This window comes from Podarcis liolepis, assembly GCF_965112155.1.
Source record: "Podarcis liolepis genome assembly, chromosome: 3".
NCBI lineage: Eukaryota > Metazoa > Chordata > Lepidosauria > Squamata > Lacertidae > Podarcis > Podarcis liolepis.
The window spans coordinates 64,072,041-64,086,674 of NC_139557.1; the positions used below are offsets into that span (position 1 = coordinate 64,072,041).

Here is a 14,634-nt window from a genome sequence, read left to right on the forward strand (position 1 = left end):
TCTTTCCTTTTAATATGGACTAAATGTTCTCTGATCTATGTTCCAGGTTTTAAAAGCTTAAACACAAAATAATTTTGTTGAAATGAAGAGTTTAATATTCTTTCTTTCTTTCTTTCTTTCTTTCTTTCTTTCTTTCATCAACATGGAATCTGGGTCAACTAACACTTGATAACAGATATTTTGCGCAGATTTTTTTCTTCAATTTTTTTTTGCATTTGATATTGTAATTATGTTAGTAAATTTAGCCATTTTAAAGGCTTCAATATACCCAGTTACCTGGGACTAAGCTATATTGAACCCAGTGGGATTAACTTCTGAGTAGACATGCATATGAATTCTCGGTTAACAATCTTTCTGCAGAGGAAACTAATAAAGAGATGAGATCCTTGTTATAAAATAAGATATTTTGAATAAAGGAACTATTGAAATAATCTGTCCATCACAACCAGAGCACACCTTACCAGCTAGCAGTTCTGCTCGGCCTCCATGCCTCTCAGTAGGGCATCACGAATCATCCCCACCTTTTCCTCCTCTTACTGCAGGTGATGAGCAAGTTTTAGATGAGTAAATAGCTTTTCAAGAGGACAAGACTTCAAATTGTGGGACTAACAGCACTTAGAGCCATTGGATGGAGTATTTTTACCCTCCTAAAATTTGCAGAAATGCCTAAATATCTTGCTCGGACACTTCACAGATGGCAATATTAAACTTGGTAACTTCTTTATAACACTGAGTTATTAGGTGTCACTCCATTCAAGGTCAATGAATTCATTTGCTATCTAATTTGAATGTGACGTGATCTAGCTGCCATTGAAGTTAATGTTCCTTGATTAATAGCAGCTGAAAAGCCTTTTCTTCTCCTCTTGAAAAGACCCTTCCATTTATGGTATTTGGAAGCCATGAAACGTAAAACGCTCAATGCATGAGTTTAATGCATGCAGTGCTTTTGCTTAGCATAGAGGTGGTATGGCGTAGTGGAGAAGGCTTGCCTTGGGCTCAGGAGCCTTGTCCATTCATCCATGAAACTCACTGTGTGGCCTTGGGAAAATCACCATTCTTAGTCTATTCTTCTTCATAGTGTGGTAGCTGTGAGAATAAAGCAGGATAATTATGTGGGATGCATACAAAGGTGCCCTTCCTTGAATGGAAGCAATCGCTCCATTTACAGGTGGGAGCCTTCCATTTGTGACCTGGATTCAGTAGAGAGTTTCCATGAACTTAGATTGGGTGAGTTTCCTCTTTCCCCTGCAGCCCCCTGTGACATCTCCCAAGCTGTTATGGAGAATATGCCAAATTTCCAGAAAAAAGGGCTTTGGGGGTATGTTGTGGTCTGAGGCTGTGAAGGGGAAGCTGAGACTCAATGGCATTCTGCTCCATGAGTAGATTTCTGCTTATGGAATGTTGGTTCCCACCTCATGTGACCCTGTGGACCTTGGACAAAGCGTGGGATACAAATGTGATGAATGTATTGAATTTAATCCTGACATGTGTCTACTGCATCAATGTCCAAAAAGGTTTCAGGCATTGAGCATCTCTATCAACATGCATTTACAGGCCACTTCCTGACACTTCTGAAACCATACCAAGTGACACAAAGCATCAAAGTGTCTGGAGAAGGACCTGGAAGTCAGCTGTGTTCCATGTGGGCTTAAAAGTTAACATTAATATAGCTGTCTTATGAGATGCAAATGTGTTGCTTTGGGTTTTCCATAGAAAAGTAAAGTAGGGTATCATTAAATGTAGGAGGCATCATCTTTAATCATTGTTTAAATGAAGCAGTTTATGTCAGAGTGATAAAAATGAAATCCCCTCTTCCTCACAGCTATTAAACTTATAGGAGCTCCATCTTACTTGGATAGTGCTGTTCTTGCACTATATGTCCACCTACATTTAAAGTCCAGATATTCTGAAGATCCGCAAGGCACAATGTGAGGACCTTCCTTGTGAATAAGGACTAGTGTTGATCAGAATTCTTACCAAAAACAGTACATCATCATTTGTCATTGAGAGATCAACATAAAATACCAGTTATCCATGAACTTGTTTCTACTGTTGTGCTGTGAACATTTTTTTTTAACTATCCCAAGATATAACATTTTCTCCCTATCTGCACCTGCTTCTCTTTTCCTGTTTCCTATTGCCATCAGAACAGGTAAAGAAAGGACTAGCAAACCTGCCCAGGAGTCACTGCACGATTCTCACATGTATCCGTGAGTGCCATGCATGTGTTGATACAGCACATATTTGCTAACACATGGCTTATCTTTGAGTTGGGCTCTCAATTAATTGGCCTTTCTGCTTTGCAAAACTGGCTACAATTCATGTCAGCATGAGCATTCCTAGGGAGCTGTTTGGTGGTGCAGGAACACAATAAACCTGCAGAAAGCTGGATATTTGGAGTGATTCAGAATTTTTAATAGGCTGATTATCTTGTGGTATAAAAGCATTCTCACCTGAGCCAGAGTTTGCTGAAGACAAAAGAAGTCTGTATGCCTGTCAGAATATCCTTTGAATGTGAGAGAAGCAAAATAAAAGCATCGTCTTACAACATAGAGGACCCAGAGTCACTGAGGGGCAATAAATGGCTTGGAGCCCCCAGAGGACATTTTTATGGTTTAAGAGTAATAGAATGGTGTCTGAAAAGAGCAAATAGCCTGCCTTTGTGTTTGTATACTATGCAGTGCGGTAACTTCTACCACCTACCAGGTGTGCTTCATTGTATAACCAAGTATTGATTGTCTTCTGGGTAAAATTCAATGATAACTGAAGTGTCACAAGCTGCATTTGATCATTACTGCAACTTTCATTGATTTTCCCATTGGCTAGCCAGCACAACCTTTTCCCAAAGAGAAATAACTACATTTTGAAAAATCAGCCCTGGGAAAGATTTTCTTTAATTCTTTGGGAAAAAGATAAATAAATAAATGAGGAGTTTGGCTTCCTTTCCTCTTTAGAATATCAACATAACTTGTAGTTTGTAGACAATTACATTGTATGACAGAGGTTTACGCTGCTAAGACTTATTAGCTTTTTATTACATTACCTATGGGAAGGAATCACAGTTCAGTGGCAAAGTACAGGCTTGGCATCCCAAGTTAAAAAACACCAATTCGTGGGTGATGGGAAAGATCACTTGGTGCTTGAGACCTTGGAGAGCCTCTTGCAGTCTAAGGAAGCAATAGTGATATAGCTGGACCATACCCTCCAACATTTCTCGCTTTCTGCCCTGAAGATTCCAGCCAAGCTGCCTGCTAAAAGCCCTCCCATTTCCAAAGTTTGGCTAGCATTTTCTGGCAGGCAGGTAATCTACACAACCTACGGTTGGAAGCCCTCATTTGAGTACCTGCCCTTGCAACCTGCTACCTGGCCCAGGAAAGCTCCACAGTGGCCTTAGAATGACATCTTCTGTTTCCTTTGGGTTCACTCTGATGCTGAAGCCCCTTCTCTGACCCATTTTGGACAGAATATATAAGGAACTATAGGTATCAAACTGAAGTATCACATTCAGTCCACTGAATTCCATATCTCCTCTCTTGCCTGAAGAACCCCTGTGCAGCCATATTTGGCTATGTATCACCACCTCTCTCTCTATCCATTTCTTCCTGGCCTTCTTGGGCTTCTGTCCGTGCCTGCATTGATCCAGTTTTTTGAGAGTTCATGCTGGAAAAGCAACGAGCGGTCAGGGTTCCTCCCCCATGGCCCAGACAACTCCAGTGACATGGAAAGGAATGGTGCTGTGGCTCCCATGACACTAGCAGACAGGAAGGTGCTTTGCATCAAGAGAAATTGGTCCATTGCAGACCCTCCACGTGTCCCTATTTTCCAGGGACATCCCTGATTTAGAGAAGTCATCCCGGTTTCTGATTTGATCCCGTAATGTCCCCCCTTTCCTTAGGATGTCCATATTTTCATTGGAGAAATGCCAGAAGGTATGTAGTTATCTAATCCCCAGTCTGAAGGCAATCCTGAATAGGGAAGGTTTTTTAAAATGTTTGATGTTTTATTATGTTTTTATATATGTTGGAAGCTGCCCAGAGTGCTGTGACAACCCCAATAAGATGCTGTGACAACCCAGTAAGGGGTATAAATAGTAAAATTATCGTTATGGAATGGGATGTCCCTATTTTCATGAATTCAAAGGCAAGCAGAGATACTTTTAGACAAAGAAGAATGAAGAGCTTAGAGGTCCCGAAACACCAGCTGAGTGTAAAAGTGAACAAAGGTTGAAGTGGCTGTCTCTACTTTTCTAAATAAGAGTGCTTGACCGCAGGTAGGTGTTTTTCACTGCTAGCTGGCAGGTCACACAAGATTTCAGGGCACTGCAGAGATTTGGGGTAGGTAACCCTTGGGGTCTCTTCCAGCTCTACAGTGCTATGATTCTGTGATTCTAGGGCTCTCAGTAACCAACTGATAAATCTTAAGGTGCTGTCTGGATTGCATATGGGGAATTTTGAGTTTATGCACTTCCAAGAGCAATATAAAATGAGACAAAGAAGTCCAGGCCATTCCCTTGTCTATCTCAATAGAGGGTGGTGACTAGTCTTGAAAACACAGCCAATTCTCGATTGCCAAGCCTTGCTAGTTAATGTTGCAGATATTAAGGATATTCTGAGCCAATATGATAATATGGGGATATAATTGTGCTATCTGGAAATAGCTTTGTAATCTGAGGGTTGATCATTTATTTGTATGCCTTTCTGTTTCTTCCACAGGGACCAGTGATAAAAGAGGACAGAGTCCTGAACCTTTAATAACTATGAAGAAAGAGGCTTTTCATCAGGTATTTGCTATGCATGCTGTGCTTCCTGAAATTATCTTTAGTAACTTTTAATACAATACACCCGGCTCTCCTTTGCATTTGATCACTTTATTAGGTGGCTCTTTTAACACATGTTTTAGAGTTAACACATCCACACACCACAATGACTTAATGCTGGACATTTCTCAGACAAATCATTTTTTAAAATTCTTATTACCAACGGAACCAATGTACTTGTTTATATCTGTTGACATAGGGCTTTCAAAAGTGGGCTCTACATTAGTTTGTCTTAATTTCCAAAATCCATATTAATTTCATGCTATAAGAACTATGAATTTAACATCTGAAATGCAGCTTCTATCGTCTTAGCCTTATAGGATTTATAGCTTTTCTGGAGTAACCAGGAAAGGGAGAGAGAGAGAGCAAGTAGAGAGAATTATGTTATTAACAGTGTTTGAACTTCAGTATGTCAACTAGCGTGTCCGTCATGGTGTAGACAATTGATCCACAGAGATTTAACCCAAAGCACTTTTGCTTGGCCCATTAAGCTGGAAGCTGCTATAGAGTCATTTGAGAATCGAGTTGGCTTTAAATTATTATCATTCATACTAGAATGCCGGCTCATCCCAATTTAGGAAAAGGAAAGTGGAATAGTCTCTTTTGGACTGGAGAGGAAATAATGTACTTCTCCTATAAAGCTAAAAGGTAAAGGACCCTTGAAGGGTTAAGTCCAGTCAAAGGCAACTATGGGCTGTGGTGCTCATCTTGCTTCAGACCGGAGAGCTGGCGTTTGTCCACAGACAGCTTTCCGGGTCATGTGGCCAGCATGACTAAACTGCTTCTGGTGCAATGGGACACCACAATGGGATGCCAGAGCGCATGGAAATGCTATTTACCTTCCCACCGTAGCGGTACCTATTTATCTACTTGCACTGGTGTGGTTTTGAACTGCTAGGCTGGCAGGAGCTGGGACAGAGCAATGCGAGCTCACCCCGTCACATGGATTTGAACTGCCAACCTTCCAATTAGCAAGCCCAAGAAGCTCATTGGTTTAGACCACAGCGTCACCCACTCTCCTCCTATAGGACCATAGAAGAAAGAGGAATAGAGATGAATTCCAAATCAACTATTGCAGGTTTAGTTTGTTACAAAGACGATTTTGCGTAGCCGGTGACTCACTAGGAAAAGTATTGTTCTGAGTTTGGGAGAAGGCAGATCCTCCAAAAGTCTTAAATTTAGTAAATGTTAGGATTAAATCAATGCTTGGAGTATTGAAGAAAGCTGCACTGAATTAAGTAGTGTCAAAAAGACAGGCAAAATTGGTGGGGCTATAGCCTTTAGACAATGGTGTCACTGTAATATTATAGCCACTGTACTTTGGTTCTGATCATGAATGCCCCTCCAACTAGTGGCTGCTATTTACAATTTTAAAAAAGATACACACAATGTCAAACCATACCTTTAATGCCATGTGTAGTTTGGCCCTCAGTGTGACACAGAATAAGATCAGGGCTATTTTTCAGCCAGAACTCACCCGAACTCGGTTCTGGCACCTCTCTGGTAGGCACCATTGCCACTAAAAGAGAACAAGGGAGGTGTTCATGGTGAATTCTAGAAAAATAGCACTGGATAGGATCATGCTTTCTTTTTATTATTGCTAAGAACCTTTTGCTTGGAAAGTTTCAGAGTGCCCATCTCTCTCTTTCAAAATGGTCTGGAAGTATCTTAACCACTGAGGTGAAATCCCCTCAGTTTTCAGACACAATGGGGTGCCTTAGACTATGCCTTGCAACAAATGACAGGATTCTGTTTATTGTGTTATATTATTACATTTATATTCCATCTTTCCCCATTTTATCCTCATTGCAACCCTGTGAGGTAGGTTGGACTGAAAGACAGTAACTGACCCAAAGTCAACCAGTGAACTTCGTGGCAGAGCAGGGATTTTCCCCTGGTTTCCCAGGTCCTAGTTCAACATTCTAACCACTATACCACACTTGTTCTTGGTGTGAACATCTAGACCACGTTGTGAAATAATCTGTTTCATTCACTCTCCATTAGTGAGAGAGTTCCAGAAATCTTTAGATAGTGCTTAAAAAAACAAAACACCCTCTTCTTTTCCCCCTGTAATGATTTCATTTGACACTTCCATCAAGTCAGATACTTTTATGCAAAATTCATACTGTGCAATTCATATTTTAATAGTACATATCAACTCAGAAGAAAGTGCCATTTTGCTTCCATGGAACTTACTCCTAGGGAAGTGAATTTAGTATTGCAGTCTAGATCCACTTACCTGAGATTGAGCCCCATTGAATTAAATCAAACTTACTTTTGAGTAGGCCTGTATAGGATTGTGCTTTCAGGGAAATAGTTTAAAATGCATTTGAAATTTCTTTGCATTTTAAAAAAAACAAATACATTTTTAATTAATGTATAGCTGGAAATGCTTAAAATATACAATAATTTCCATCGTCAAAGCTTTACTGTCAGACACTGTGTTAAGCCACCATTAATCATAAGTGGCTACAGTCATGTGGTCATTGTAATTTGGTCATGCTGTACAAAAGATAAATGATATGGAATACTATTAGCAATGATGGTTTTAATGTAGACATTTATCATTATACGAGTTTGTTTGATATGACTTTGGGATAAAATCAGGGGGAAACTGCCTAGCTGTTAATTTTTTTATGCCTTTAATGATCATTTGCATACTTAAAAAATGGAAATAAAAGAGTACTAGTGTTTTCTGGTCCCCTTTCTCCCCCAATGTTCAATGACAGAATTACAGCTGACTCTGAAGGACCCAAATACAGAATAGTTAGAAAAGCAATGATGACTAGTTGTAAGCTGATGCCAATTTTTTTTCATATGAAAGTGATGGGAATATTTTTTTTGGGGGGGGGAGAGCATTTTTTCTTTTTCATTCTTAAAAACAACAACACCTTGCTAAGCATTTTTACGCACTGATTGTCATTTGGTCATACTTGCTCCTTTCCCCGACCAGTATTTTTGTGTCATTAAAATAGAAAAATCAAGAGTATCTTATAAATCCAGCCAATCAGGGTCCATGTAGAAGGGAGATGCTGATGTCACATCACCATGCAACCAGTCTGATCTGGATACATGGTGACATTATGAAGCGAAAGTAGAGTGAGGTCCGTGCTACCAATCCACAATTTGAATGGTCACGTAAGTGGCAAAATTGGGAGGTGTGTTTCAAGGCGCTAAATGTTTCATGAAATTCACTCTCACTTTCACTTCAGCTCTAATCAGTTGTCATATATTTGACATTAATAATAGAAGCCAAGTTTTTGCAAGCTTTCTATTTATAGGATTCATAAGGCTTATTCGACTCCTGAGAACAGTTAAATTGCTGTCAGGAGAAATGCAATGAGGGATCCACACAAAGAGAACCATTCCTCCACCTCTTCTCATAACAGTCTTTCAAATATAGATTCATGACACATCCGTATGTCTTCCCTGTTCAACTTTGTCAAAAGGTATAATGGAATAACAAATGCTGTGGAGCTTTCTGAGGCAAGAAAAAAGGAAAAAGAAAGCTGTTGCAATCCTGCCTCTGTTGGTCCCCCTTCATATGCTGAACTCTTAATAGCTATCCCATGGCGCAATGGATCAGTATGCCTGGGTGTTAACCAGAAGGTTGGTGGTTTGAGCCCCACCCAGGGATGGCTGTGGGCAAGATTCCTGCATTGCAGATGTTGAACGAGATTATCCTTGGGGTCCTTTCCAATTCTGTGGTTCTATGATTCTATAAACCTCATTTTGATAAATGTACACAGTGCTTTTTCTGGGGGGTGGGGGGGATGAAGGGGTATGCATACCCCTAAGCATTTCGTGAATCTAATGGGAGATTTTATTTTATTTTTACAAATTTTAGTTTCTTCTCTAGCACAGTGAATCATCAGTTCCATTGCCACCCCCAACGGCAGCCTCATTTCCTGTCACAGTGTTTCCTGAGTCTCAGACGGAAGTGAGCATTTAATGTGTGGAGTAGGAGTTGGAATCTAGCATGGTGATTGGTCAGTTTTGTTGTTACCAACTCTGATGGCGGCTTCATTTCCTTTCCCGATGCAATGCATGTTCTTTGTACTTTTGCCCATTTACTGTATCTATTTTCCCTGATTTGAACTATAAAATTGTGATTTTCTTGAGTCAAAATGAGAGTACCCCTAAACATTTAAAAAATAACGAAAAACCACACTGAATGTACATAACCATTGCCACACTTGCTTGGGACAGATGTGTCTATATACATCTACTTCTTCTAAGCTACTTCTTCATGTTTGGGGAACTAGACCATGAAAATCTTGGGGGTGTGAGGAGAATAATAATGTATGAGGGAAACAGTTTGTCCTTTCTTTCCCTGTTTATTCAGTAGAGCTGGTCCAGAAACTAACGCACCTATCAAAATGAACAAGAACACAGCACCAGCATTTACTTAGTTTAGGTAGCCGAATGCCCTCATAAGGGACTTGAGGATCAAAAGGGATCAGATAAGAACTTTCCACATATGGAGTTGTATTGGGAAAGTAGGATTAAAGGCAATTGAATGGTTAACTATTGGACCTTATCCTGGGAGAGTGGAGCATAAGAAGTGATATAGCTGTCATCACAATGTTTTGCTTTTCAAAAGGAGGAAGACATGGTAGAAAGCTGGAGAGAGGTGGAGAAACAGGAAGAAGAGATATATGCACATTTTAGTTTAAAATGGGGGTGAAGGAACATTACTACTACACCTAAGCATAGTACTCACATTAAACATCATAAAACCAGGTGAACTATTTTGAATTTCCTGGCACCTAGCTCTAAAAACCTCTCTGGTTCTGTATTTTCTTTATTATTATTACTAATACTACTAGCAAGGAAGCTGTCAAAAATGAGGAAAAAATATATGAGCTAGACCAAATGACTAATAAACACAAGTGACCAAATCACAAATTTCACTCTTGTTTGATAAGGGTCTACACGTAGGGCCATATTTCAAAAAGTAAAAACCAGGACACCCTGAAAGTTGTTGAGCTTTTTTTATCTTTATTTAGACAAACCCCAAAGTTGTTCAGCTTTATTTTACAAAAAAGGCTTTAAAAACTTGCAATTTTTCAATTGACTTCCCTTGGATGGCAATTTCACCTTTGAAATTCCGTTAATGTTCAGGAAAATCTTGACATATGGCAGCCCTAGCCGTTCTTGGTCCTGCACATAGTGGAAATGGGTAAGTAATCTCATGGGCTGACTCCAGCTCTCAAAATAACACCTGACCTCTTTCCAAGGTCCCTGTCCAATTTTAAGGAAGGTGTGGGAAAGATGTGTGCTCACCGTTCTGCAGGAGGAGAAGTACTCGTAATGAGTCTTTTCACGTATTTTGTACAATGTTGCTTTTCTTCTTCTTTTCTAACTAACACTCTGAAAAGGTGAAAGATCACCTCTAATTTTTCACAAAGCACATTGATTCTTTTGTTATGCCACCCCACAGAAAAGAAAAGAAAAATAATTGGTGATGCAATATTTGAAAATATGTGCTTAGATATCTGAAAATCCTCTTCTTTGCGGTAATGCTAATTATGTAGCCTGACCATCCAGGAAGATACTTGATTGTTCTGGTCTCTGGGCTAGAGGGAAGTGATTGCAGCAAGTGAACAAATCTAAGATGCACGGAGTATTACAGGTGTGCATATATATCATATACACACTCACTGTGTGTCCAGGCAACTCCCCATTTACGCGGGCATTGTGTTCCGAGCTACCATGCTGTAAGCTCACCTCACCCCATTCCACCTCTTCCCTCTTCCAACCCATTCTGCCCCCACTCCCTTCTGATGCCGAAAATGTCATGCATGTCAGCAGTCACACACATGCCGAACACAAGCAAATGGGGAATTTCAAAGGTGAAAACAAAAGACTCTTGTTTTTGTTCAGGAATGAAATCATTGATTTCAAATTTAAAATGTGAGTTTTCCAAATCTCGTATCAACCAGAGCTTCCCCAATCTACTTAGCCTCAACATGGTCCAATGACCTAGTCTGAAATACCATTTTGAAAAACAAAAACAAAATGCTGAATGTAAATGGTTCACCCCTGGGAAATACGGATTTTGGACATATCAGTCGAACAGTGGCATGTCAAGGGAAATGTAGAATTGAGAGATTTTAAAAACGTACACATTTCTAATTAATTATCATAAACCCCATATGGACACAAGAGGTCATGATAACCAACATTCTGTGGGTCACTGGATTTAAACTGTCTCAGATGGTGTCATCTGCAAAGAACTAGGCTTGGCATCTTACATCAAGGCACCATCTGCTGTAGGGGATGAGTGAGTGAAAGTTGTATTTCTTATCTGAATTTTATCTTTCTAATGATGCATGTCTGCACAGGTTTATTTCTTTGATTCTCTTTTTGAATGGCATTTTAAATTTTCATCTAGTATTGCTGTCGCTTAGTTTATTGAGTCATTATAGCTATTCAGTGAAGTTTAACTCAGAGTAAACACAACTGAACGAAATGGACATGATTAAGTCAGGTCCATTAATTTCAACAGGTGGAGTAAAACTTAGTTGACTACCACCCAGTATAAACACTGACAACTGGGAAACACTTGTCTGCAAGCACTCCAATCGGAGAACAGCCTTTACCAAAGGTGTCATGGGCTTTGAAGACACTTGAACTCAGAATGAAAGGGAGAAATGCGCTAAGAAGAAGGCACGATTGGCAAACACTCACCATGATCAACTCCCATCTGCAAACCTATGTCCCCACTGTGGAAGAATGTGTGGATTCAGAATTGGCCTCCACAGTCATGTACAGACTCACTGTTAAAACTGTGTATATGGAAGACAATCTTACTCGGCTACGAGTGATCGCCAAAGAATAAGATTCTCTTTTGTTATGTGTAAGACCATTTTCTTGGGATTGATCTACTTGGTCTTTAAAATGGACCATTACTGGAACAAAGGGCCTCACTTGTAGTGATACTCCATAATACAAGCTACCTATATTACAGCAATAATGACTTCTTGATATGGTCTTGTACATAATAGTACAATGGGTGGTATGCAACTTAGTTAAACTCAGAATAGACCCCTTAACATTGATAGATCTAACTTAGCCATGCCCACTAATTTCAGTGGGTCTACTTTGAGTAAAGCTTGGTTGTATACCCACTAATGATACATTACATAACTGTTACATACAAAATAAAAGATACCATTAAAACACTGAATTTCTTATAACTTGAAAATGATTTTTTCCTTTCTCTAGATGTGAAATGATGGACCAAGATTTCACCACACTTTAACTATAATTTGGTAGGATTGCAAGGGACAGAGTATTATTGCCAGGGGGCAAGATTCTGCCTATGGGTCATCCTTAAGATATAGTCGGTCATTAATCCTCCCTTTCTTCTTTCTTTTTTTAGAAATAAAGGAGGGTTGTTAGAGCACATTTCATGAATCCTTGGTGACTGACTAGGCTGGGTTATGATCCTACTTTCCCATGTGGAAGATGCAACCATCTCACCCCACACGCATCACATCACATTTGCCAAAGAATTTTTTTTACATGCGCCCAACCTGTCCTGGCATCCAAAAACAGCTGTGAGGCACAACACTGGTAGAATAACCCTTAAGATCTCTGTTACAAAGCGTTGAAATGAACCATCAAAATCATTGTTTTTCCTTTCCTGGAGGACTCCCCAAGGACTACATTGAAAACAATTCTGCCTTGCTGTCTAACAGAGTTCACATAAGAACTCCAACCTAGAGTGACATTGGCGAACTTCTGTGATGTATTACACTGCATAACACTGTATATACTGTACACAAAGGAGGTAGTTCCCACAGTCATTCTTCTTATTCATCTTACTCAGGCTCATGGGATTTTTTTTTTTGTTGCCTTCCACCAGGATGTGCCTCAATGAGTATGCCTTGAGGCATTGTGCTCTTAAGAGTCAGAAGATCTCTGAGAAATCAAGCCAGTGTATCCCTATTGAACAATGACTTTGGAAGGGAAGTGAACCATGAAATGCTATTTTAACATCAGTGTTGTTTCCTATTTGGCTGTGAATCTGCCAAAACAGATGTGAAATGTAAACACAGGAATTTTAAATTTGGATTGTGTGCAGGGAAATGTAAAAGTTCTAGCATTTTTAATTCAAGAAATGTGAGTATGCCAATGAATAGCTTTCAATTTTGATTAAAAACAACAACAACCAATCCAGAATTCTGATCCTACAACAGCATCAACGGAAAGAACTTAGGGAGGGGAAAGATGTGGTAAAGTATTACCACACAATGCAGGTGATGCTGGCAGACTGAGTGCCAAATCACATTCAGAAACACAAACTGAATTTTTAATACTTGTATCAATTTGTATTAATTTGTATTTGGCAGGTCATAGTTGGTGGCATGGAGGCAGTTAAATGGGCTGGTGTATGATAGGTACCCAGTATAATGAACGTGCCTGTCTAATATTAGTATTGTTTAATAATGTTAATGATGGGTTAGAACTTCCTCTACATGCAAAGACAGGCTCTGGCATATTGAGCAGATGAGACCAACAGTGGTCCAGCAGTCAAGAAGGAGGTTTCTGCACATGCTGTAGAGGGAAATAAGGGGCAGACAGGGCTCACCAACCTGGGAAGGCAGCCCACCTAGTAGAAGGAAAAGTCTGAGCCTAAACCTATGCTTCTTTGTGGGACATCTTCTGGAGAAGAAAAGGCTAAGGAGTAAACCCTACACAAATCAGGAGTGGAGTCCCTAAGACAGTTGGATGGCGCCTTGTACACCTCCTTCTGGAAACTCCTGCAGCCAAGCTGGTGCCAAACATATTGCTCTGCTTTACTTTGGACCTCATCAGTGAAGCCGGGGGGTGGAGGTCTTGTCGTCTGGGCAGCCCAGCAGGTTGACTTCACCCCCGGAGGCACACTCCATTGTCTCTCAAGACAGACAGATGCCAACAATTATATTTTAATTTGTTACATGCCCTTCACCCCAAGGTCCAAGAGCAGATTAAAATGATTAACCTGGTACCTAATTGGCAGGCAATGAAATTATTTTAGCAGTAACACATCCTCACTTATGACTTATCCTGAGACTGCAAAACAAACAGTAGATATCCTGATGTATCATAGGTGGTCCTAGATGTATAATTCTATTCTGGGGGTGCAGAGGAGCATTACCAAGAGAAACGCCTTTGTATGGTTACAGCACAGTATGTTTAATCCATAAACAGGCAATGAATAAAAAAATATATAATTATTCCCCAAATGCTTTTAAAGCTTAAGGGCTAAATTTCTAAAGAGTTGTGTAGGGAGTTGTATGAGTAAATCTCATTATTGTTAACAGGTTTTATGTATTAATCTTTTTATACAGTGTTTTTGTTTTATTTTTTAAAAAAACCCCTCACAGAAATAAAACATAAAAGGGCAGGAAAATACAAAAAATATGTACAGAACCAGCTCAGAATATTATCTTTCCATTGATTTTTTTCATTGGACTTGTCAAGTTACAGACAAAATCTTCCAAACATAGGTGCAAGTGAGCTTATTTACTTCAGTGCACTGTAATTTATGTGGTTTGGGGTAAATAACTTGACAGAAATGTCAGGAAACCACCAGACAAATGAAACAACAGAAGGAGTGCTCTTCCACACTTCAGCAGAGATTTAGTGAAATGGAGTGAAGGTGCCCATGGGAATTGCCTTGATTTAGGGTTGCCATACGTCTGGAAAATCCCAGGCATGTTACCTTGCCCATTCAGGGGGATTTTGACAATTGTAAGCAAAAGTCTGGGTTTGGGGGGGGACAGGTTTGAAGCAAAGTGTTTGTGGGGGGGGGGCGGCTTGGATTC

At 39.8% G+C, this 14,634-nt stretch overlaps 1 protein-coding gene and 1 long non-coding RNA gene across 4 annotated transcripts in view; one reads left to right on the forward strand and one right to left on the reverse strand.

Moving 5' to 3' along the window:
* The window catches only part of LOC310703757, a 127,915-nt gene extending 114,916 nt beyond the window's left edge, over positions 1 to 12,999 (forward strand). For 2 of the 3 annotated variants that reach the window (XR_014524349.1, XR_014524350.1), the window contains 3 exons: positions 4,713 to 4,780; positions 9,941 to 9,998; positions 11,328 to 11,987. This is a non-coding gene — a long non-coding RNA (uncharacterized lncRNA). Of the gene's footprint in view, positions 1 to 4,712; positions 4,781 to 9,940; positions 9,999 to 11,327; positions 11,988 to 12,203 lie in introns of those variants that run through there. The other variant, XR_014524348.1, reaches the window with a different exon arrangement.
* LOC310703734 (craniofacial development protein 2-like) overlaps positions 1 to 14,634 on the reverse strand; it is a 609,970-nt gene that overhangs the window by 26,760 nt on the left and 568,576 nt on the right. The window lies entirely within an intron of this gene.